Genomic DNA, 26,714 nt, shown 5'->3' on the forward strand with positions numbered 1-26,714 from the left:
GGTGGCACAGTGGTTGAGAGTCTGCCTGCCGATGCAGGGGACATAGGTTCGTGCCCTGGTTCGGGAAGATCCCACATGCTGCGGAGAGGCTAGGCCCGTGAGCCATGGCCGTTGAGCCTGCGCGTCTGGAGCCTGTGCTCCGCAACGGGAGAGGCCACAACAGGGAGAGGCCCACATACCATACACACAAAAAAAAGAATTCAGAACCATCTTACAAGGTACAAGGAAAGTTTCTGCATCCATGAGAACGTGGGAAAGGCAACAGATATTTACTTTCTATCTATCATTTCTCAGGCATCATGCTAGATACTTTTATAAATTTTACATTTTTTAATTCTCAGGACTATCTTTTGACTTAGGTCCTAAGCTTTATATTACAGTTAGAAAAATGAGACAGAGCTAGTGGTCAAACTTTTGTAATCTACCTGACTCCAAATCCATACCTTTTATACAAGAATAGTGAGGTTAGTCCTGAAACTGAATTCATGGCTACTTCAAAGTTACATTTCTAATGTGACCTCATGATGGCAGAGAAAAGATATCTCAAAGTACAGTGAGGTAGAAGAGTAAATATCAACATCACATCAAAAAATTATCTTCATGGGGCTTCCCTGGTGGCGCAGTGGTTGGGAGTCCGCCTGCCGATGCAGGGGACACGGGTTCGTGCCCCGGTCCGGGAGGATCCCACATGCCGCGGAGCAGCTGGGCCCGTGAGCCACGGCCACTGAGCCTGCGCGTCTGGAGCCTGTGCTCCGCAACGGGAGAGGCCACAACAGTGAGAGGCCCACGTACCACAAAAAAAAGAAAAAAAAATTATCTTCACAAATTTGTTGAACTCACACCTCCCAATTTTAAAACTAACTACAAAGCTACAGGAATCAAGACAGTGTTTACTGGCAGAAAGATAAACATATAGCTAAAAGGAGGGAAGTAAGAATGCAGAAATTAAACTCTCACTCTTATGGTCAATTCATTTTGACAAAGGTACCAAGACGATTCAGTGGGGGAAAGAAGAGTCTTTTCAACAAATGGTGCTGGGAAAAGGAGATATTCACATGCAAAAGGAGGAAGTTGAACCCTACTTCATACTACATACAAAAATTCACCCAAAATTGACCGAAGTCCTAAATGTAAAAGCTAAGACTATAAAACCTTTAAAAGAAAACACAAGGGTAAATTTTCCTGATCTTGGATTAGGTCAGAGTCTCAGATATGACACCTAAAGCAAAAGCAACAAAGAAAAGAAAATAGGAAGTTGGACTTTATTACAATTAAAAACTTCATGCTTCAAAGGATAAAATTAAGAGAATGAAAAGACAAGCCAAGAACAGGAGAAAATACTTGCAAATCATATAGTTGATATGGGTCTATTATTTAGAGTATAGAAATAATTCTTACAACCCAACAATGAAAAAATAACTCAATTTTTTAAGCGGGCAAAGAGCTTGAATAGACATTTCTCCAAGGAAGACACACAGGTGGTCAATAAGCAGATGAAAAAACATGCTTAACATCATTAACCATGAAAGAAATGCAAACCAAAATTACAAAAAAAAAAAAAAAAGAGAGAACCGCCTGGAGGGGTGGGATAGGGAGGGTGGGAGGGAGGGAGACTCAAGAGGGAAGAGATATGGGAACATATGTATATGTATAACTGATTCACTTTGTTCTAAAGGAGAAACTAACACACCATTGTAAAGCAGTTATACTCCAATAAAAAAATAAATTTAAAAAAAAAAGAGAGAGAGAGAAGCAAACAAAAAGGCAGACAATAACAGTGGTTAGCAAGGATGTTGAGAAATTGAAACTTTCATGCTCTTTGGTGGCTATGTATACTTTGAAAAACAGTCTGTCAGTTCCTCAAAATATTAAATGCAGTTACCATATGAGGCAGCAATACCACTCCTAGGTATATACCCAAGAAACTTGAAGATGTATGTCCACACAAAAACTTGCACAAGAATATTCACAGCAGCAGAATTCATAATAGTTAAAAGGTAGAAAAACCCCAAAATCTATCAACCGATAAATGGATAAACAAAAATAAAATCTCTGTATGGTATGGACTGATTGATTGTGTAGTCCCAGAATTCATATATTGAAGCCTAATCCCCAATGTGATGGTATTTGGAGATGGGGCCACTGGGAGGTAATTAAGTCATGAGGGTGGAGCCCTCATGAATGGGATTAGTGACCTTAGGCTTGCTTCCTGTCTCTGCTCTCAGCCACGTGAGGATACAACAAAAAGATAGCCACATACAAACCAGGAAAGGGGTGCTTACCAGACAGCAGATCTGCAGGCACCTGGTCCTTGGGCCTCCCAGCCTCTAGAACAGTAAGAAATAAATGTTTGTTGTTTAAGTCACCCAATCTATGGTAATTTCTTATGGCAGCTTGGACTAAGATACCATACAATGAAATATTATTCAGCTACAAAAGGGAATGAAACATTGAGTCAAGCTACAATGTGGGTGAACCTTGAAAACATCATGCTAGGGACTTCCCTGGTGGTCCAGTGGTTAAGACTCCGAGCTTCCAATGCAGGGGGCTCATGTTTGATCCCTGGTTGGGGAACTAAGATCCTACATGCTATGCAGTATGACCAAAAAAAAGAAAAAGAAAATATTATGCTAAGTGAAGGAAGCCAGATAAAAAAGGCCACATATTGTATGACTCCATTTATATGAAATGCCCAGAATAAGCAAATCTATAAAGACAGGAAGTAGATAAGTGTTTGCCTGGGCTTGGGATTTGTTTTGAGGATGATGGAAATGTTCTAGAACTAATTCCAGTTGCACAATTTTGTGAATGTACTAAAAAATATATCACTGACTTATATACTCTGGATTCTACATATAAGTGATATCATATGATATTTGTCTTTCTCTGTCTGGCTTACTTCACTTAGTATGATAAACTTATATACTCTAAAAGGGTGAATTTTGTGGTATGTGAATAATATATCAATAAAAAATATCTTACCCTCCTAAAAATAATCTTTGAATCAAATAGAATCTGATATTAGTTATCTATTTTCTCCCACAAAACCCACTGGCATTGAGGTGAATCTACTTTTGCTGAATCAGATATGTAACACCAGGATCTAGTCCTAAGATTCAAAAAATAAAGAACTATTCTGTGCACTGAAAGATAAATAAACTTCAATAGGAAAGTTCTGAGAACTCCACCATGACTAAAATAGCATACTCAACTGAAAACAAACAAAATTATATCAACGTGGGAGCCTATAACTTCAGATTGGGCTCTATAAAGTCTTCAGAATCCATATGCTCTAGTGACCTCATGGAAAGGAAAGAATGAAATAGCAAGTCAAAGGTCAAAGTCAACTCCAACACATGGAAACACCAATATGAATTATGTCAAGACTTGTCAATCCTGGCTGCCACATTAGTCATCCTAGAACTCACAAACAGATTGTGGAGACTCCTCTTCTGAGAGGCTGTTGACAATCATATCCACAAATGAAACATGGGTCCTCCAAGACCTCAAAGGCTTTCTTCTATCATGGTAGGCAGTACTGGCTTAGGTCACTGAGGGCCTATTTACAAGCAATCAGGGGTCTAATTAAAACCCTTACAGAATGACTAAAAGCCAAATCTGGACATGATGTTAAAATGATGACCTTCAAGCTCAAATCTGGATGTGACGTTAAACTGACCTTGAAGCTCCAAAACGGTTGGTTGATCTTTGATCTGTATGCTTGCTTTACATTTAGCAATGACTCAGGCCCACATTTAAAAAAAAAAAAAAGTTACTACATCTCTAATTCTCAGAAATACCACCATGTAGGTTAAGATAGACATGCACGTGTACACACATACTCACACAGACCAACCCATCACAAGTCAAAAGAACCACCCAAGCTAATGAAAAGCCTGCAATTCATTGTCTGCAGTCAAAAGAGCAAGATAGATGGAGCAATCACAGATAATTCCAAATTTTGAGAGGTTATATTCCCAAAAGGTAGTTATAAATCAGCTGTTTGAAACTTGAAACACATTTTCTCATAGAAATCTGTTAGTTTGTGGTCACAGACCCAGGTGAGACCAGGGAGACCAATGCAATGCATGTGAAGCAGAAAGTTGATGGCACTTCCTAGAGGGGGAAAATGTCTTCCAAGTTCAACTCCTAATGTAGCTCAACAGTGGCAGTGCCCCGGCTGCAGCATGGGGAAATAGGGTGCACACTTTCTGGTCTTGTCCTTCCCCAGATATCCTAAACTGGTGAACAAACAGGCCCTGGGCCACATGGGAAACCCACCCCACTCCCATTCAGACATATGAATCCTTCACAGGGGATCTCTCTGTGACTGCGAGGGCCTGTGGCTTTTTGCTGCTCTCCCAAAGTTTTAATTTCAGTAAGTGTCTGCTTATCCAGAAGTGAAAGCAAACAAGACTTCTCATTACAGAATTTTAAAAAATATTTTTTAGTTGAAATACAGCATGCATACAGAAAGTCAAATTACTGGATTTTTAAAAAAATGTATTTCATAGGGAAGATACATGAAAAGTAGTGACTTTCAGCAACTTCTCAATGTCTCTTGTGGTCTATACAATTCTGTTTTTCATCACCCTTGTGTCCTACACCCAGCACAGAGGCTGTACATAGTGGGCACCTCAAAGACGTGTGGGATCTCTGTACCTTTAACTTCATTAGTATTGTGGATGTAATTTATTTTAAAAAATACCTTAGAATAACTTACATACACTGTGATAGTGACCTTGAGCAATCTGCCTCTTTGTGCCTCAATTTCCTTAACCAGGGAATCATTCTCGCCCAGGGAATTGTGTGGCTGAGTGACCAGAGTAGGAAGGAAATTAAATTTTCAGTGGATACCTTGGTGCCTTCAGAATGTGGTTTCACAAATACATGTCACCCATTAAACAATCGAAACGGAATGCATTATGTGAGTCATCATTACAGTAAACCCCAAATGAGAACCGGGAGCGTGTAATAACTCGAGACGCCCTCCCTAGCCCCCTCCCGTCATCTCATTGTCCCTCCTCCGGCCCTCCTCAGACTTACACTGAGCTACTGGCTCAAGCCCCATCCTCAGTCTGACCTCATTCTAGCCTGACCACCTGGTTCTGATTCACAGCCTTGCTGTCAACCCTGCTATTTGTGCTTCATTCTCCAGTCCTGCTTCAGAATTTCAGGTCAAGGATCTCTGTTCCTCCTCTACCAACCAGCCACACTCTCACTGACCCAGAGTTTCTTGGGTGAAAGTGATGGATCATCCTCCTTACAGAAAACCACAGGGCTAATTCTGAATTCAAAGTTTGCTTATTACCTTAGGGTCAGTACAGAAAAGGGAGTGGGGTGGGGAAGGAAGGGTTGAGTGACAGTTTTAGAACCAGAAGAAAAAGCAAACATACAAGTGTGACCATCAGGGTACTCTGCAGTATTGCTCCACACCCCCTTCACACACACACAGTATCAGAGAGGGACCAATTAAGCCAATTGCTCACCTTAGGGACAGCAAATACATTCCTAGAAGATAGTTTCTGTCAATCGTGATAGATTATCTATCAAGAAAGGGTCTTCACTAATCTCACTTCTTTCTTTAATAGGCCCACAAAAGAACACAGGGCACACTTGCAGAAGGCAGCTCATCATGTCTGGGGGGTCAGGACTACAGTCTTAGTACAGGCACTTACAACAGGGCTCCTCTCCTCAGCACCCTTCTCTCTGAGAACCAGCCTCGCCCCGTGCCCTGCCCCTCCCTGGCCACTGGGATGACCCAAACCAAGGGCAGCCACTGCACTGACCAAGCTGAGCCAACCAGATTCTCTTTGTCCAGAATTCATAAGTAGACACAGGGATCAAGGCAGCCTCTGACGGCCACTGAACTTAAAGACAAGTGGGACCGCCGGGGACAGGGGTCGGGGGGCTGGGGGGAGGTGCTATTTTTCACCAGGTGCTGGGAAGCAGAGATGAGAGGGAAAAAGCAGGGAAAGCAGAATGGCAGGGCCTGTAGACAGAGATGGGCAAACCAGAGACACAGAGAAAGGCAGAGCGAGACACACAGGAAGACAAACAGACAACACACACATGCAGTGAGACAGAGCTAGAAGCCAAGTAACAGATGCACAGAGAGACAAATCAGATGGGGAGGCCAGCGGGGGTGGGCGGTCTGGTGGGGAGAATGGAGGACCGGATGGATCTCTGCTGTGTCTGAGGCCCTGCCAAGTTCCAGCTGTGCCTCTAGCTTCCTGCCCAAGGGCTCTGTGAGCTACGCCTGCATCAGTCCAATAAAATCCCCCCTTTCCTGATCCAGCTTGAGATACTATTTTTCACCTATGAAATAAGAAAGTAATTTCAAGTATCAAAACCCAACGAGAGGGGGGATTGGCAGATTTTGACACATATTGCTGAGAGCGGCATAAATAAATAAAAATGTTTGGGAAACCTATTTAATGACTGTTATCAAAATGCTATAAAATAGTCTTACCCTATTATGAATCTTACTCAAGGTTCATAACAGGCGAGAAGTGGATACAACCTTAATGCCCAACATTAGAGGATAAGTTGAGCAAATTAGGACTAGAATATATTATTTTATACAATAAATAATATTGCTTCTAAAGATATTTGTGAAGAATATAACATGTCAATTATTCGTGTTTAAAGAAAAATACTAAGTATAAAAGTGCACATTGAAAATAAAAATCACAGGAAATGCTCAAAGAGATAATAGGGGCTACATTTGGATGGCAAATCAAAGGGGGTTTTTCCCTCTCTTTTGCTTATTAATTTTCTGTAGTTTCAACGTTTTTATAATGAGAATATATTCAAGATGATATATTTAATCACTTAAAATCAAATGGTAGGGGGAGTAGTAAGAGTCTACCCCTTACACTTTTGTACTTGTTTTTCTCGAGTCGTAACTTTCCTATTACTGTAGTATCCAGTGTGGATTCCTACACAGAACTGCCAACTTGAAGAAGCAAGGTCACCCAGTTAAGCTCTTGTTAATATTGTCACTCTGACATTAATTTCCTAACATTTCCTCAGTGCCAGCCTACCTTGTGTCAGGCTGGGTTTAACTGGTGTGGATACTCTGCTGGGCAACTTATGACTTTCTGAGTCAGCCAATTCCATTTTTAAATGTTTTGACAATGTCAAGGATCTCCAGCTTAATCAGCTGCCCCGAGGCCTATCTGAGCATTCACCAACCTGATGGTGGTCAGAAGACTGTTCCATGTCCAAAAAGATCCCCTTTCTCCCAGGATATTTAGATCTATGACTGTGCTGCTCAAGGTTCTGCTTAGGAATCAGAGCTGTCCTGTCACAAGCTGGTTGGTTGTTTCCTTTCTTTAAGGATGATACAAATCAGCTATAAAGATTCTCTTTCTCACTTCTTTTTTATGTGCATATGTATGTATATGCAAAGGGACAAGGGAGGGGGCATAAAAATGTATCACTTTTATATATGTCTTCGGATATTTATAACATAAGAGCACCGTGAACCCATACATATAATGAACGCTCAAAAAATGTTATTAAAGATTACTAAATGGCATGAATACAGAGTGTGGTGTTTTAAATTCCATATATATGAACACAGAAACCAACAGCTGAGTCAGAAATTATCCTGGTAGGCCTTTCACTGACCTATGGCTACCATAACAAACTCCCCTCGGTTTCCCCTTTTAACATAAATCCCAGAAGCGTGCGGAGAAGGTGAGGTCGGTATATTTACCTGACTTTGTTAATTGCTGTCTGGACCTTGGAACACTAGGAAGGATGCCCACCTATAGTAATATGTGGCCAGACACCTTTTCAAGAACAGAAGAAATAGTCCAATTCCAGCCCAAATACTCTAAGACCCAAGATGGTCTCCACATCTCTCCTGGCCGGGCCTCTCAATTCACAACAAAAACTTTCTTCCTTCCAAATGGCCAGTAGGCAGGCCTGCTTGAAGGGAGAGGTACTGAATGTCTCAAATGAGTTCTACAAGGATGGCTTTCCTTCCAAGTTAAACTCCTGAGGTAGAAATCCCTCCCTGCAAGAGCTATCTCCAGCTTCTCAGAGCTACAAATGCATTCAGGGTCCCCATTCAGATGGGAACGTATCACTGCCTTTCTCTATCACTGTTTGTAGCAAACAGTATCACTGGGTTACATCCAGGAGGAGAAAAGCGGGAAGAGAGGTGGGTTTCTCCTAACGGTGTGTTTAAGTCAGGCTTCCTCCTTTACACTTTACTGTGGTTACAGTTCAGAGAGCTGGCTGGGTGGACAAGTCCAACTTCACAGCCATTACTGTACCCACCTTTGTGACATGGAAAGGTTGAGCAGAATAACTGTTTTGGATTCCGTGGATCACTTCTAAGACAGGATGGCAGAGCTGGAGTTAGAAAGATAAAAAGCTTATTCTGTTTCATCAAAGTGATCCTTAAATAGCTCCGGAGGGAAACCTTATCAGCCCTCAGTTTTGCACTTGTGTGATGAAGAGGAAGACACAATTACTAGATGTGCTCCTATAACAGGGATTGGTATGCAGTGGTAACCAGAACCTATTATTTCTTTATATCTAGAACAATTACCGCCTAAGTGTAATCTGAATTGAGGAAAATGATAGCGACCTATTTTCAGCTACAGAAGCAGTGGACAACAGTTCATAAAAAGCTCTCTAGCCTGCAGTTTGAACAAGTCAGGTCATGTCATGCCCCTGTTCAAATTTTTTCAGTGTTCACTTATTACCTACAAATAATAGATGTCTGGCTGCAAACCAGAATCATCCATAGATTTATTTCATTTCATTTCATTTCATTTTAGACTGTGCCACCACGCACAGCTTGTGGGATCTCAGTTCCCTGAACAGGGATTGAACCCAGGCCACAGCAGTGAAAGCCTGGAATCCTAACCACTGGACCACCAGGGAAGTCCCATCCATGGATATTTAAAAAACAAAATGCACACTCACATCCTCTTCCTGAAGATGGCAATTCAACAGTCCTGGGTAAAAACATTTTTTAAAAATCCTTCCAGATGACTAAAATGCACAGGATTGAGAGCTACAGACTTACAAAAGGAAGTCTCTGGTCTTCTGTGCTACACACGAGGCTTGATTCCCGTAACTATCCACCTCACATTTCACCTTCCAGCAACACTAATCCACTTGCAGTTCCCCACAAACCGCCCCTGAGCCTTTGCAGCAGCCGCCCTGCCCCCAATGCACACATGGCAGAGTAGTCCCTCTTGAGGTTGCAGCTCTAATGACGCTTTCTATCCACTCCTCCCTAACATTCCCAGACACACAAAAGAAAAAGAGAAAGGAGTATCAGCACACTACTACAGAAAATCATCAAATCACAAAGTAAGAGAGCAAGAGAAGAAAAAAGGAACAAAGGAATTACAGAACAGCCAGAACAGAATTAACAAACCGGCAATAAGTACATACCTATCAATAATTATTTTGAATGCAAATGGAATAAATTATCCAATCAAAAGACACAGAGTGGCATGGCACAATGAATTAAAAAAAAAAAAAGACCCATCATTACTCTGTCTACAAGACACTCACTTCGTATGCAAGGACACACACAGACTGAAAGTGAAGGGATGGAAAAAGATACTCCATGCAAACAGAAACCAAAAGAAAGCTGGGGTAGCAATACTTATATCAGACAAAACAGACTTTAAGACAAAGGCTGTAATAAGAGACAAAGAAAATCATTACGCAGTGATAAAGGGGTCAATCCAACAAGAGGATATGATATTTGTAAATGTTTATGCACCCAGCATAGGGACACCTAAATATATAAAGCAAGTATTAACAGACCTAAAGGGAAAAAGAGACAGTAACACAATAACAGTAGGAGACTTTAATACCCCACTACATTAATGGATAAATCTTCTAGATAGAAAATCAATAAAGAAACACTGGCTTTAAATGACACATTAGATCAAATGGACTTAACATTCCCAGGCTGGCACACACCAAGCTGCCCTTGCACATACTTTATTCTAGCAACTGTATTTAATACAAAGAAAAATTCTGTTTGCATGTCTGTCTCCTTACTGAATTGTAAGCTCCTGGAGGGAAGACACTGTTCTTTTTCATCTTCATACCCTGTAGCCTCACAAAATACTTGTCATACGGTTGGTACTTAATAAATTTCCAGTGAACTAACTAATAAATGCACCATGTGAAGGCAGTGTAGCCAAAACTATAACGAGGAATACTGATGACATTATCTTGTTTTAGTTGAGCAAAAGAAAACCTGAGTGAATATAATCACTAATTTTTACTCAATTAGATTCTCCATTGTGTGCCTTGGGTTCTAAGAGTTACGTAATAATCCTCAAGTACACTAAAGAGAAAGCTCTTGGGAATCTTTGATTCAGTTAGAAGCAACGCTGCTCTCATCTTATGTCCAGAACTTATTTCAAGGGGAACCACATGACTTCAATTCCAGCCTTAGATATTGATGAAAGAAATCTCTGAAAGAAGCTGGCAGGGGAGTTGGCAAGACGAAGATATATTGTATATGCAGTTTAGAGATTTCTGAATAGCATTTTGCAAAGCTACAGGCTTACAGGATTTAAAATATGACTCAGAACACCAACTGGGACGCCAACGTTTTTATTTTTAGATTTTTCTAGCAGAGAATATGGCTATAAATTCAATCTACTCAGTCTACAAATCCTCTAAACTTCCTCCTAGAGAACAGAAAAACACTTGGCATTTCTCTGGGTATTATTTTATTTGCATATATAGTTATGCTGGTGAAATTCTGGTAACTAAGGAAGAATTAATAATGGAAGCTCTAAATGATTCCCATGATTACTGTTTAAGTTGGCAAAGTATCCTCAAGCACAGAAGAAACTCGCTCGTGGAAATGTGCACGGGCAAGTTGTTCAGTTTTTTCCACAATGGTATGCTGGCTTGTAGTTATATGTGTTCTCAGACAAGTGGCAAGGGGACAGTAACAGAAGGACCACAATTCTGAGAGAGAAAATGGGACCAGAGAAAATTCAATGGCATGGTAAAAATATTTTATGCTTTATACCATCTGTGCTTTGCTGTTCAGTACCTTAACTTCTCATTGTCCTGTCCCTTTAAAAAATCACTTTATTGAGGAATAATTTACATACAATAAAATGCCCCCTTATAATGTACACTTTGATGAGTTTGGACAAATGTATATGCCTATATGACCACCACTTCAAGCAACATATAGAATACTTCCCCCGCCCAGAAAGTATCCTCATGCCCTTTTGCAGTCAACTCCCACACTCCCACCTCTGATTTCTATCACTAGGATTAATCTTGTCTGTTTCAGGACTTCATGTAAATGGAATCATGCAGAATATGCTCTTTTTGTTTCTGCTTCTTTCTCTCAACAATGTTTCTGAGTTTCAGCCACGATGTTGCTTATATCAGTGGTCCCTTCTTTTCCACTGATGAGTAGTATTCCATGGAATAAATAAATATACCACAATTTGTCTCTTTACCAGTTGATGAACATATGGGCTGTTTCCAGCTTTTAGTGGTTCTAACAAAGCTGCTATGAACAGCTGTATAGAGGTCTTTCTTGGGCAAATGCATAGGAGCAGAACTGTTAGGCTGAAGGGAAGTGTGTTTAATGTTAGAAACTGCCAGTTGCTCTCCATGTGGCTGTGCCTTTTTACACTCCCCCCAGCCAACCCACCAGCCATGCTGACAGCTCCAGCTGCCCCAGATCCAAGCCAACGTATAATAAGTTTCAGCCATGCTGGTGGGTGTGCAGGTCTACCTCACTGTGGTTTCATTTACAAGATTATGAAATCTATGTCCTTCAACTTTCAACCTTTTCCTCTTTCTATAGAACACAAGCAATATGATATAATAAAAGATCACTGGGTCCGTTTCTGGAGTCTTGAATTTTATCACCAACTTTGTCACTAAATAGTTGCATGATGCTATAAAGACCACCTATCCTGACCTCAATGTTTTCCTAGCGATAAAGTGGTTAAGTCAGACCCAGTGAGACTTATATTTTTGTTCTAAACAAAAATGAACATAAATGAGTTCTGTCGAAAGCAACATATTCCTTTCATAATAGTTAAGCATTATTTTTGCATAATGTCCCAAAGTTTTCAAAGAGGTTTTGTATATATCCTATTTAATGCCAAAGGAATAACTCTCTCAAAACACCACACATTAACAAACAAACAAAAAAAGGAAGAAGAACTCATCAAGAAAGGAGATTTTATTTAATGTAAGGCTCCCTCCTCTGCCTGGTACATCGGATCTGCTCTGCCAAATCAGTGAAGCTTAAACTCCCTTTCACAGTCATCAGAGCTTAATTCCAAATTGCACCTGTTTTTAAAAAACCTTTATGATTCAGGAAGCATAAATAATCCCCTTTGGTCATTTATGTTTTACTCACTAAGCTTTAAATTGTATGGAGTGAATCAAACAGCAAATCATTGGGTTTCACTCGCTATTTTGCCTTATGCATACACAATACTCCTTTACTCTTGTTAAGCTTCACACATCTAGCAACGTATGGAAACTAAGCAAATTCCAAGTTAGTCCTCATCCTTTGGGTTCCCATAAGGCAAGGTGAGGCAAAGTTAATGATAAAGGTAGGAAAATACCACACATTCTTTATGAGGAAACTTAAGGAGTCAGAAGAAAGGGTAAACGGTGATCAAAGGTGAGAGGGAAAGGCATGACAAGACATTAAAGGAAATTAGTTTTCAGTTCCAAACAAATATGTGCTGGAAAAAAATGCCAATGAAACATCTGGTGTTCAGGGGGGTTTGGGGGTGGTGGTGGGGGAACAACACTTTTTATCTTCAATTCCTGTCTAAACGAATTATATATTGCCTATCTAAGAAACAGATTACACTTAACAAAGGTTTCCCAAATCTCGTTCCAAAGATATCTCAGTATATGCCAGCAGAAATAGAATAAAACTTTTATTGCTGACAGCAAAAAAGACATGGGCTTCAGTGGGATGTCTATTTCAATATGAATGGGGAAAGTTGAGTTGCAGCTAAAAAAAAGATCACATTACATGTGAAAAAATATATGCAGTGTACTTCCAAGGTCCTTTTACCTATTGGGGAAATGGAAAGCAATCCACCCACCATCAATTCAGTTTGTCATTAACCTTTCCTGGGTCACTAACTTCTTTAAAAATCTAATGAGAGGTATGGTCCAGTCTTTCCAGAAAAACAATCATATGGCTTTTCACAGCCCCAAGAGATCTAGCTCCATGAAGGCCTTCCATGGAAACTTTAAGGGACCCTAGGTTTAGAAGGACCCCTGATTAAACAAATTCACCAACGATATTTCTGCTAACAATAATTCAAATATGACCTATATCCAAACAGAGGCAGGCAAATCCCTCCTAATCCAAATCCCAAATACATACATGGTAGAATCTGAACTTGACTTTTGTAAATTCCAAAAATTACTTAACATTCTCACAGGAAGCACATGTTCCGAGGTACAAAGTGGGCTGTGGAAATGCTCCCAGAAATACATTCCCCAACCACTGCTGAGAAGTATGAGCAGTCATCTGAGTGGGTGGTGTCAGTGCCTCCCATTTCTAGAATAGGTCTAGTCTAAAAGAAGAAACTCCTTATGGGACACAGAGGGAGGAGAGTAAATGGCTAGCAAAAATGTATGTGAGCAGACTGGTAAATGTGACTTAATTTGGAAACATTCAGAACTAGAGGTGAAAAAGAAGGAGTCTGGGAATCCTGGGTCGTAAGGCAGGTGTCTGTCTGTAGTAGGTAGAAAAATGGCCCCCAAATACATCCACATCCTAATCCATGGAACCAGTGGATGTTACCTTTTATGGCGAAAAGGACTTTGCAGAGATATTATTAAGTTAAAGCCCTGGAGATGGATTATCCAGGATTACCCATGAGGGGCAAGTGTAATCACAGGGTCCTTATGAGAAAGAAGCAGGAGATCAGAGTTAGTAGAATGCAATGTAATGAGATGTGATGATGGAAAAGGAGATGTGATGTGGGACCTTGAGCCAAGGAACGCAGGCAGCCTCGAGAAGGTAGAGAAAGCAAAGAAGAAGGTTTTCCACATGAGCCTCCAGGAAGAGTACAGCCCTGCTGATGCTTTGACTTTAGACTCCTTAGACTTTTGACCTCCAGAACTGTAAGGGAATAAATATTTATTGTATTTAGTGGTTTTAAGCCACTAAAATTGTGGCTTAAAACAATTTAGTTTGTAACAGCAGCAACAGGAAGCTAATACGTTGTGTGCTATCTTTCTTTTTTAAGGGGTTAGGAAATGAAGAGAAGTACAAAACAGCAGCTTATGGAAAAAGTATTTTCTGATGAATGACAAATACCTCCATCAATAAGGCTGAGAACAGTTCAAATATGGCCCTGAACCAATAACACATGGGGAAGTTATGTGGTATAATGGAAACACATTGGACTCGGAGTTAGAAAAGCTGAGTTCTCACCCTTGCTTGTCCATGTAGAGCTATGTGCCATCAGGCAAGCACAACCTCCTTGGGTCTGAGGACTTCCCCTGCTGACCAGTGGTCAGTTTTCCCATTAACTAGTTCTTACATGTCTTATCTTCATCCCTATAACAGCCTGTGAGGTTGGCCACACTTTGCCTATTTCAACCTAAAGGAGGTCATTTGCCCACCATTGCTGAGATTCAAATGCAGGCGTGTCTGACTGGGGGCCTCCTCCTTATCCACTGTGTTATGCTGCCTTTCCTGGTCAAGGTTTGCACTGTGGGTCTACGGATCTGAGGCAGTTCAGAATACAAGAGCAAGGAGACTACCAACCCAAATCAGGATCATGGACATGCTAGAGAAAGTGAAAGAAAAGGGGGTTGGGGGTAGGGAGACCAAACTGCCTTACACTCAAGCAGTTTAAATGCTAGATATTCAAAAATAAAACTTTTCTTTTGAAAAACAAAAGAAAAATGTCAAGACACCAAGTGGCCTCAATGGGCAGCCACCCTACTGTTCCGTAAGGTAGGATGCTCTATTACAAACCAGTGACCCTTCCTTCCTTCACATTCCGATTCCACACTGGGACTATGCTGCTGCAGCAGCTCCAGCCTTCATGGTTCATGGGAGGAGAATGGAAAGGCTGCTACCCAAAATAGTTTAATAAGGCCAGCAATGATTCCTGGAGTAATAACAGGCCAGGCAGGCAGCTGCCTGCAGAATTGGGCCCAGCTGAGAGGGGGTTTCACAGCTCAGGTTTAAAATGGAGAATAAAGAGGACATTCATTACACGTGTTCAAGGAGGGAAAGCTCATTAGTACCATCTGCAAACTCCCAAAAAGGGAGTCAAATATGAGGCGATTCAGCTTGACAATTTATTAACACTGTCCCAGAGTTCAAAAGCAACTGACACGTGAAGGCAAAAAGCAACCATGCAAACACAGACCTTTAGAACATTCTCTCTCTCAATTGACTCTGATTTACTTCCAAAATTTACCGAAAATTTTCATGGGCAAAACAGCATCTGAAGTTTATGAATAGTTTAAAAGAAGCAGAACATGTAAAGGAGAAGAAAAACATAAAGAAAACTATAAAGACGCTGACAAGCATAGGCCACTCTAAAAACCCAAACTAGTTTTACCCCACAATACAGAACACTTAGGTTGTCAATGATATTTCTGATTATACTTCTGTTCCCAAAGAAAACTAATAGTTGAGCAAAATTTTAAGGATGGTATGCAAAAGAAAATTTGCTTTTCCGTAATTCATTTATTTTAAATTCCAGTTTAGGCAAGTATTTGCAAATGCTCCCAGTTCTTATCCGAGGTCAATGGTTACATAATTAGTTATGAGAAAAGAAAAGAAACAGATGGGTAATTCATAAAGTTAATAACTACCTGCTTTTGCTATCAAAATTTGGAATTTCAGCCAAAGATACCTATACAAAAATATATGTAAGAGTTACAAATGGCATAAATAGAAAGGGTAAAACAATAAATTCTAAGGTTTGTTGGCATTACATTGGTTCAGTCTGTAAATAGCTCCACGGATAAAATGAGAAAAGCAAAGTTTAAAAGAAGGAAAGGACAGAATGCAATGGGGCTGATGAGAAAAGGCAGACCATATGTGTAATTGCTCTAAAAAGAGAATATGAGAGACAGTCCATTTTTCTCAGCTGGAATCAAAAGTAAGAGTGTGAGGGCTTCCCTGGTGGCGCAGCGGTTGAGAGTCCGCCTGCCAATGCAGGGGACACGGGTTCGTGCCCCAGTCCAGGAAGATCCCACATGACGCGGAGCAGCTGGGCCCGTGAGCCATGGCCGCTAGGCCTGTGCGTCCGGAGCCTGTGCTCCGCAACGGGAGAGGCCATAACAGTGAGAGGCCCACGTACCACAAAAAAAAAAAAAAAAAAAAAAAGTAAGAGTGTGAAAGTGATAGAAAGTAAGATCATGTGAGAGAAGTTTTTTATGTGTAAAAAGTTAAATCTCACCATTTCAATGCAGGTCTCATTTGAAAAGCACCAATATCAATTACCTCAACAAATTTTTATTCAAATATTACACAAATAAACACAGCATGCTTATCACCAATCTTACTGACAAGTGTAAGTCTTCTTTGCTGGATATGAGAAGCAATAACGTTTTCATTATATTCTTCTCATGTGTCTGAGTTAGAAGCTTTAATGACAAATAACCGAGTTCCTTGGATCAAAGACATAATTGTCAGTAATAAAATAGAAGTGAAATGAAAACTGTTGTCAAAAAACAGCAACAAGAAAAAATAACTTCAGCAACTATTAGAGTATAAGGTACCTGCAGGGCCCAAAAGGGAAACAATCTTCATTTAACATTTGCTTTGCCAAAAACATACCTATCTTTGCCCTTGATCACTGAGAAGTAACGTAAAGCACATTATGGTTTCAAGAAGCCTGTGTCCATGCTGGTCTTCTCAAAATCCGATTAGAAATTTGGATGAACAATACAGGAAAATTTGGCATAACTACTCATATGGCTTTATCCTTGAAATAAAGACTAAAACTGAGTTTGCCATGCAGCTTACCTTTGAATGAATCTTTTCTAGAAATATTTTACGCTTACATTGAGAAGCAATGTAAGGACCTGTGTTTGAATTAGGTAGCACTTTCATTTATATCTTCTATTCCTTGGAGCAGGGTTCAACACCCCTCATCCTTGGCAACAGGCAGATGGAAAAGCCAGAAATTATAAGAGCTGAAATACCTTCTACCTAGGACACTTAATTATCCCCACTGGACAGGCTTGCCTCATTTTATTTAACGCGTGATCTTGAAATATAGTCATTGGAAAATGACTTAAAAGAACCTTATAGTGACTCTTTCTTTTTTAAGATAAGAAAATACATAAAATATTTTTGAAAAATATGTACAAGGTTGCTCATCACAAAGTTGCTTGTACTAGTCAAAACTCTGGATAGAGAATTGGTTAAATAAGTTATTGTATATTTAGACAATAACCTATAAGACATCCATTAAAAATAATAAAACAGGGGCTTCCCTGGTGGCTCAGTGGTTGAGAGTCCACCTGCCGATGCAGGGGACATGGGTTCATGCCCCGGTCCGGGAAGATCCCACATGCCGTGGAGCCGCTGGGCCTGTGAACCATGGCCGCTGAGCCTGCACGTCTGGAGCCTGTGCTCCACAACGGGAGAGGCCACAGCAGTGAGAGGCCCACGTACAGCAAAAATAATAATAATAATAATAATAAAACAGGAATAAGGGAATTTTTTTTCTAAGTTAAAAAATCTACGGAATCACAAGAAGTTGCCAAAATAGTGCAGAGTGGTCAGTGTAAATTTCACCTAGCTCCTACCAATGGTAACGTGCTATATATAACTGTAGGCAAAAACAAGAAATTACCATTGGCACAATACAGTTAACTAGACTACAGAGTTTATTTGGATTTCACCAGTTTTTACGTGCACTCATCTTCTGTACCTGTGTATATGTGTGCACATATGTGTATTGTTCTATAAAATTTTATCACATGTACCTTAATTCATGTAACCACCACCAGAACTGTTACATCATCACAAAGGAACTAAAAGAGAGCCTTCCGCAGTACTAGAAATGTTCTGCAACTTGCTGTGGGTGGTGGTTATGCTGTGCACATGAGATTTATACAATTCAGAATATAAGTTATGCCTGAATTTAAAAAGAACGATGATGAAGCTCAACTGCTTGATATAGATACATGTTCAAGACAGATCAGGTTTTTTAAAGTTACAAAACAGTATTTATAACAGGATGATCCCATTTTTGTATATGTCTCTATGTGCCCAGAATAAAAGTCCCAAAACGCCGAAGTTTAATATTCTTCTAAAAATTCTATTTCATTTTTCTGATGTTTATTTTGCAGTGAGTAAGAATTGCTTTAATAACTCAGGGGAGAAGACCCCACAGAAGCATATATATTCTCAAGGAAGGAATTTTTTTTATCACCACCTAATTCACTCTTCGGTTTCTCCTGGCTGAAAAGTTAGCCTTGAAATCCCCAGTATAATCCTTCCTATCACCCCCGCAAAACACAATATCAATCATCTTTATGGTTCTTGCAAAAGATGAACTTGAAAACGCCTTCCCCCTGAAGTTCAGTGTGTTAGAATATGTGTAAATTTTTCAAAGGAAGCTGAGACATGAGTACAAACTGTATTCAGGGCTAACTTTTCCTCTCACAATTTACAAAAACAAAAAAATTCTTTTAATACAACCTTCAGTGACCACAGACCCTGTGCTAAAATTATGCAAAAGGGTTCCAGGGTCCTTGAGATGCGCAAGACAAAGATCCTGCTCTTAACAAGGTCAAAATTGTAATACGCCAAGCCACATCCATATACCACCGGTGAGCATAGAGTCCTGGGAGTAGATGCAGGAGTCAATAACCAATTCTGTCTAGGAGCGGGAAGATGGAAGGATTCTGGACAAAGAGTGACCCTGGGTCTGGTGCTTGAAAGCTTATATTTGAGCTTCTGCCAAATGAAAAAGGGGAAGAGTTGAGAGTCACTTCAGTCAGAGAGACTGCCTGCAGGCACAGAAAATTTAAGGACCTGCTGGAGAACAAGTTCATACAGGACAGGGAAGAAAACAAGGGAGATGATTCTAGAAACAATCTTGAACACCATGCTAAAAGCCTGAACTGCATTATCCTACACACGGTAGGAAACCCAAGGGTTTTTGCAGAGCATTAGATTGGTGGCAGTGTTGAAGGTGAGCTGGAATGAAGAGAATGGAAAAGGAAGATAAATTATTGAGCTCTTAACAGTATATACCAGCTGAAAAATACTGAGACCCTGATTAGGGGCAGCAGCAGCAGCAGCTGTAATAGAGAAGAATACTAATTAAATTTTTCTATTTTTTCAAACTACATAAATGGCATCATGCTTTATTTAACTCACAACTTGTTTTTGTTCAACACTATTCTTAAGATTTACCCATAATGACACATGTATTTCTAGTTCTTTCATTTTAATAGCTCTATAGAATTTAGTTGATTGAATACACAATTATTCATTCATATCTTGTTCATGGATATTGAGGTCACTTCTAATGTGTTTTTTTTTTTTTTTTTTTTGGCTGCACCACATGGCTTGTGGGATCTTAGCTCCCCAACCAGGGATCAAACCTGTGCCCCCAGCAGTGAAAGCACGGAGTCCTAACCACTGGACCACCAGGGAATTCCCCTCACTTACAAATTTTTGCTCTAACAAACACCAGAGCAGTGAATAGAGCACACATACCTCCCAGTACACGTGTAGGATACTTTTACATATCTGGAAATAGAACCGCTGGTTGTTGAAGTTATAAGGTTTGAACACCTTAAACCTAACTATTATACTTCTTGCCAAATTATTCTCTAAGAGCGGTTGTTCCAAATGATATTCCCCATCAATAAAATATGAGTTTTCATCCGACATGTCCTTGCCCACAGCTGGTATAGTCAAACTGTTTACTTGGAACAAATGTATGAGTGTAGAATGGGTATACTTGTCCTGGTTTTATATTATGTTTCCAGGATCTAGAGCTATTTCCAAAGTATAATCTATGAATTAGGATGTGGGTAGAAAGGGACAGGGAGGAAAACTATGGAGTGTGCTGCTTAGGTAACAAGACTAGAAATATCTGTTAGGAACTGTTAAAAACAACATTAAGCTACAATTAACAGAGAGTAACCCCCCCAACACACACACACACACACACACACACACACACACACACACACACACACACACACACACATGGTGGCCTAAATAAACTAGGGCTTACTTGCCATGTAAAAATCCAGAAGAAGGCATTCCAAAGCTGATATGGCAGCTCTATGATTATAAAGAACCCAGCATCTTTTTGTCCTAGATTCCATCTTCATCACTGCAGGGTCCAAGATGGCTTCTGAAACGCTAGGCATCATTCAGATTTGAAGGCCAGAGGAAGGAAAGAGATATGAGCAAAAAGGGCATACCTCCCAGCTGAGAGAGATATGTCTTCCCTGGAAGTCCCACACAATACTCCTAAGTAACACTCACTAGGCAAATTTTAGTCAAATGACCTACCTAACCGCAAGGAAGACTGGATAATGAGGTTTTCTTGCTGTTGGCTTTGTGTTTGTTTTTTGAGATAATGTGCCCTGTTACTAACGGGAACACATACAATGGGAGGAGACCTTCTTTGCCATAGTAAATGGTATGATTAATCAAGATACAGAACACAAGAAGAGATGAGAAGAAAGGAAACGGAGCTCAAGAGATAGAGGTCAGTGTGGATCTAGATTTAAAAATGGTCAGCATACATGCATCAGATTAAATCATAGGAATAACTAAGTCCCAGGAAACACCGCTGATCAAGAAGAGATGGTGAGGTCACTACATCAGGAAAGCCAAGATTTGAGAGGAAGAAAGAGGAAAAATCAATGAAGGAAACCAAGATGTAGAGAATATTCAGAGAAGGAAGAAGATCGGTGCTCATAATTCAAGGAAGCAAAGCCTTTCCGCACTGAGGAGGCGGTTGTAGAAGCCACTAGTAATTGTCTCCCCAGTAGCTATTCTCTCTGTGCTTCATTGCTAAGAATTCCAGTTTTGTTCAGCTACCGAGAAGTTATATACTTGAGGCGAGCCTGGGCTCTCTCCATGCCTAGGCTGCAAACCTTGACAATTCTAAACCTATCAGATAATCCCATTCCCCTGCGGTCGACTGGCTTAGGCAAGGGCATGTGATGTGATCCTGGACCCTAGGATGTTTGGAGAGAAAATAAAGTTAACATGCTGTGAACGGCAGGGAGGAAAGACTAAAGAAACTGGGTCCTTGATGATGCTGTCAAGCCATAAATTAAGCAACTCTGGAACAGTCTTACTTCCAGACTTCTCTCGTGTAGCCTCTTATTTAAGCCTCTTCAATTTGGATTTTCTGTTATTTGCAGCCAAATCATCCCAACTGATAAAAGAGTCAATAGTTTCAAAAGTTATAGACAGGCCAGGAGGCCTTGAGGAGGCCCTGGGAAACAGTTAGCATTTAGAACGGAATGACACAGTTCCATCACTGAGGGCGGGGGGGAATATCAAAAACTCTGGGGGCTGTACGTAAAGTTGGGAGGATTTCTTCCTAGTGACCTCTGTTGCCAGATAAACGGAGGACAAGTTCAAACGCTGAGAATGAGGTTGTGAAAGAAAGTTGTATACTTGAAGAGACTAATAAAGGTTTGGAATCACTGTTAAAGAAAATGGGAAAGGGTGTAGACAAATAGATCTCCAAGTAACATCAGAGGTTCTGTTAACCTGAAAATCATACGTTTGTAAGGGAGTCAGTAATCAGTTATAGAGTTATCCATAACTCTATAACTCTATAACTGAGCACAGAGATCGAAGTAGACTGTTGCTTTGATTCAGAGTTGGAGAAAGAAGTGAGCACTTTCTGAGAGACTCAAAGGGATGAGGAGGTGACTACAGGTACATCAGGGAAGAAGTGAAGTGAGTGGGGGAAGGAAAGGCCGGACAGACAGAAAACAGGGTGGGAATCAAGGGAATAAATTCAGAGTCAGAAGAACAGGTTTAGTGAGAGAAAGCAGACAGGAGAGAGGGGAGCTCTGACCAAGGGAAGGATGTTTCAGAGGTACCATCTCAGAGGGAGAGAAGGAGGGTGTGGGCACTGAATGGGTTGCTGAGGTGTTATAGAAGGGAAGGTGGCTAAGACCAAGGAGATGAGAGGCAGTGAATGAGGATGTCAGGTTGGTCTGAAAATGGGCACCACACAGGCAGGAGCTCAAAGGAAAACCGGAGTCAGCTACAAACTGAGAACTGAGTCTCCCGACTGAACCACTCCTCTCAGTGTTCCTTATGGAAACGAACCCTTATGAAATCCAAAGATTCCTTAAGGAGAACTCTGCTAGCATAGGCAACGGTTTCAGGCAGATAACCTTTTACGTATGTATTCAAAATGTGGCCCTGAGCCCTGAGGAGATCCTAGAAAACCTGGTCTGTCATCAGACAACCCCTTCTAATTGGGTCTTCCTTCTCATCAATTTAGAAGTGCCCTTGAGGAATAAAATAAGAAAAGTGGAGACAAATCAACTGCTTTTAAAATATTTCTTAAAGTTTCTGCTTCCAGCATTTCCCTTTTATTTTCAATTCCTACCACAACCTGCCAGGTTCAGGTAGCAATTACTGCTTCTCACCTAGATAACTACAATAGCTCCCACCCAGCTTGTCAACTACTGGGCTCTCCCTGCTCAAGCCATGCATAAACAGTTTCCAAAATAATCCTCCTGGAGCATCTCTCCAATCACGTCACTCCTCTCTGCAAAGATCTGCAGTGACTCATCACCACCCAGAGCACTGGCTTTCAAGTCCAGCTCCTACAGCGCCTACATCCCATGAGATGGGTCAGCGTGTTCCCACCACAAAACTCAAATGACGCAATTGGTTCTCGAACTGCAGAAAGAAAAAACATAGATGTAATAGATACTTTTCCTCCATTTTGTTTCTCTCCCTTCACATTTTCATAATGTGAATTTCATTTGGCACCAACTTTCACTTGTCCATATCAGCATCTAGTAGAAGAGATACTTAATCTAACGTAATACGTTTGGTTATTTGAAGTGTAATACATATCATCACATGGAATTCTTCTACATGCAAAATTAGCGTATATCATTTGATACACAAAATAAAGTCCAACTCTGCAGTAGCAACATTCGAGGCCTTCCCCAATTCTGACCCAACCTTCCTTTCCAACTTTCTTTCTCACACTTCATTCCACTTGTCGTAATTGCAAAGCTAGACTGTCTTAATAGTTACTTGTATCCACATCTATGGCTCTATGGACACTAGGCTGTATCTTGCTCACATTTCTCTACATAACACATAACACAACAAGAAGGAATAAGATTTGTTCCACAGGCCCATTGCTTATCTGCATGTACTTTGGGCACCACCAGAAACAGACGACGAGTCCATGTGACCCAAGTAACCTTCCCTTTAAAATCTCAAGGGTTTTTTTTAATGTAACTTTATGAAGAAAATAATGAATTATTTGCAAAGAACAGAAATCACACAACATGGAAAAAATTATACCAACTTTGCTAAGTAGTCAATTTAAGTATAGACATTCTTGTATACAACTAATATAGTGAATACATAGTTCTAAGTAAAACCAGCAGGCACCCATCCTGACCAAAGTACCAAAGTACTAAGTCCACTTGAAGCTGAGGATGACTAGATCCATCCATGGCTGCCAGCCCTATCCAGACACTTTGCTCCTTTCATTTCCTTGATTTATAATTTATAATGGGATAGAAAGAGGCCATTATAATCCACATACTCCACACTGATAGTTATCAGAATAGGAACATCCCGATATCAGGTCTCATCTACTTAATAAGAAAGAGGGTTCCCCTGGTGGCGCAGTGGTTGAGAGTCCGCCTGCCGATGCAGGGGACGCGGGTTCGTGCCCCGGTCCGGGAAGATCCCACATGCCGCGGAGCGGCTGGGCCCGTGAGCCATGGCCGCTGAGCCTGTGCGTCCGGAGCCTGTGCTCCGCAACGGAAGAGGCCACAACAGTGAGAGGCCAGCGTACCGCAAAAAAAAAAAAAAGAAAAAAAAAGAGAGAGAATTCAGAGTCCCTGAAATATGAAATTAGGACAAATGCAACTTACAAACATTTCTGTGTTTCTATGTTGATGGCCATTCTTCTTCCTGTTAGGTGCAAGCCTTAAGTTCCTTTTCTCAAAAATTTGAGGCCAGAAATATTTAGAATTGGTTTTGTTGTTTTTAATTTCAGAAAGGTAATATGGTACATACATCATATAATAACAGCCCTAGCAGGACATGGAGCAGCATCTCATAGTTAAATACATCAATATTTTTGTAACAAAATGTATGAACATTCCTATTAACTTGAATAAAAACCATAAATAGCTTCACGTCAGTTCAGATCAGACTTAGCAATTAAATGAGCTACCAAAAAAAAATTTTTTTTAATTAAAAAAAACTCACCAAAACCCTGTTGCTACTCAGATTTCACAATTGTGGTAAGAGACTGAATTACAAATAACTGTACAATGCTGGAGCTTAAGGAGGTGACCACTGCTATCGCTCCTTCTGCAAAGATAAGAGGCTATGGCAATGCCTGCCTAGAAAGGCCATCCTCTCTGTGGCTCACAAGCTAGAATAAACTTCTGGGTGAAATGTAACCTCAGAAAGTCTTCCCCCGTAACTTACCCAATTTCTTCAATTTATTGGTTATTTGAAATGCCACTAATTCCTTATCACAGTCCATCCCAGGTATGGCAGTATGGCAATGTACTGTATGGCCGCCCAGGGTTATGTGATTTAACCAATTTACGCCACTTCCACGGTTGTGTTCACACAGCCCATGCCCAGTGTTCTATAGCAATATTTACGCTGAGAATCTGACCCTCTGGGTCCGACCACAGCAAATCATGACACAGTGAGGGACACAAGAATGCTCATGACGGAGAGGCTAATTTACATATCTGCTTATTAACCTTACATAGATTTAAAGGAAAAGACAGGATACATTTCAGTATGTTCCTTCAGTCATTTCATACCAAAACAGAAGTAACACAAAAGGTTTCTAGCTTCTAAATTGGGCCTCCTCTGCCCAAAGATTCTGAAGCAGGACAGGCCCACTCAGGATGTTCCTGAGACCCAGTTTCTTGGCCCTCTAGGAGTTGCTGTTTAGTAAACAGCAAGTTCATCAGCATCAAGTTAAAAAAAAAAAAAGGAAGTGAGCAAAAATGGGCCAGAAAAAAAATGGGGCATATGCATACGCAGAGATGTAAATTAAGAAGTCTGGGGCTCCCCTGGTGGTCCAGTGGTTAAGACTCTGTGCTTCCACTACAAGGGGCACAGGTTTGATCCCTGGTCAAGGAACTAAGATCCCACATGCTGTGAAGCACGGCCAAAAAATTAAAAATAAATAAATAAATATTTTTAAAAGAGTTCTGAGTACACATTTTTTGAAACGCACAACTGAAGAAAACACCCTGAAAGCTGTAAAAATAAAGTGTTTATGTCAGATTGGTCCCATTATGATGTCAGTTTGCATTGCCAACTGATCAGCTTTCAGCATAACAAAGCACACCTGTACCTGGCTTAGTTTGGAGGAATCATAGCCCAATATTAAAATACAAAAACACAAACCAAGCTCAGTTCTTCTCTGAGCAAGATAACACAAATTCGCTCCCAGCCTCCCTCTAAACTTCTCTAAAGTCTTCAAAGTTTTATACCTGAGAAAACAGAATCCTTTTTCTCTTATCAATAATTAGAAAATGTCAGTTATATGCTCACTGTCTTTCAACAGTCATGAATCCCTTAAGTTGCTGGGATGGAGACTGGGATTTACCAGGTACACTGATCCATATGGTCTGTTCCTTTTGGAAGACCTATCTGTAGTGACACCTAAAAAGGCTGTTATATCCCCTAGTCCTCACCTCCACCTTCAAATTCACCCCTGTAGCAAAGCAGGAATTCACAACCAGAAATTTATCACCTCAAATCTTATTTCCATAGCTTCTATATTAGCTTTCGTGGAATCTTTTTTTTTTACATCTTTATTGGAGTATAATTGCTTTACAGTGGTGTGTTAGTTTCTGCTTTATATCAAAGTGAATCAGTTATACATACACATATGTCCCCATATCTCTTCCCTCTTGCGTCTCCCTCCCTCCAACCCTCCCTATCCCACCCCTGTAGGTGGTCACAAAGCACCGAGTTGATCTCCCTGTGATATGCGGCTGCTTCCCACTAGCTATCTATTTTACGTTTGGTGTTGTATATATGCCCATGCCACTCTCTCGCTTTGTCACAGCTTACCCTTCCCCCTCCCCATATCCTCAAGTCCATTCTCTAGTAGGTCTGTGTCTTTATTCCTGTCTTACCCCTAGGTTCTTCATGACATTTTTCTTTCCTTAGATTCCATATATACGTGTTAGCATACAGTATTTGTCTTTCTCTTTCTGACTTACTTCACTCTATATGACAGACTCTAGGTCCATCCACCTCACTACAAATAACTCAATTTTGTTTCTTTTCATGGCTGAGTAATATTCCATTGTATACATGTGCCACATCTTCTTTATCCATTCACCTGATGATGGACACTTAGGTTGTTTCCATCTTCTGGCTATTATAAATAGAGCTGCAATGAACATTTTGGTACACGACTCTTTTTGATTTATGGTTTTCTCAGGGTATATGCCCAGTAGTGGGATTGCTGGGTCAT

At 40.5% G+C, this 26,714-nt stretch overlaps 1 protein-coding gene across 4 annotated transcripts in view; it reads right to left on the bottom strand.

Moving 5' to 3' along the window:
* OSBPL3 (oxysterol binding protein like 3) overlaps nt 1–26,714 on the bottom strand; it is a 206,175-nt gene that overhangs the window by 123,876 nt on the left and 55,585 nt on the right. For 3 of the 4 annotated variants that reach the window (XM_079931187.1, XM_079931188.1, XM_079931185.1), the window contains exon 2: nt 2,283–2,327. The exons of the other annotated variant lie outside the window; for it this stretch is intronic. The gene's annotated coding sequence lies outside the window, so the exon portion shown is untranslated. The remainder of the gene's footprint in view (nt 1–2,282; nt 2,328–26,714) is intronic. 4 annotated transcript variants of the gene reach the window in all.

Source organism: Stenella coeruleoalba, assembly GCF_951394435.1.
Source record: "Stenella coeruleoalba genome assembly, chromosome: 9".
Classification (NCBI taxonomy): Eukaryota; Metazoa; Chordata; class Mammalia; order Artiodactyla; family Delphinidae; genus Stenella; species Stenella coeruleoalba.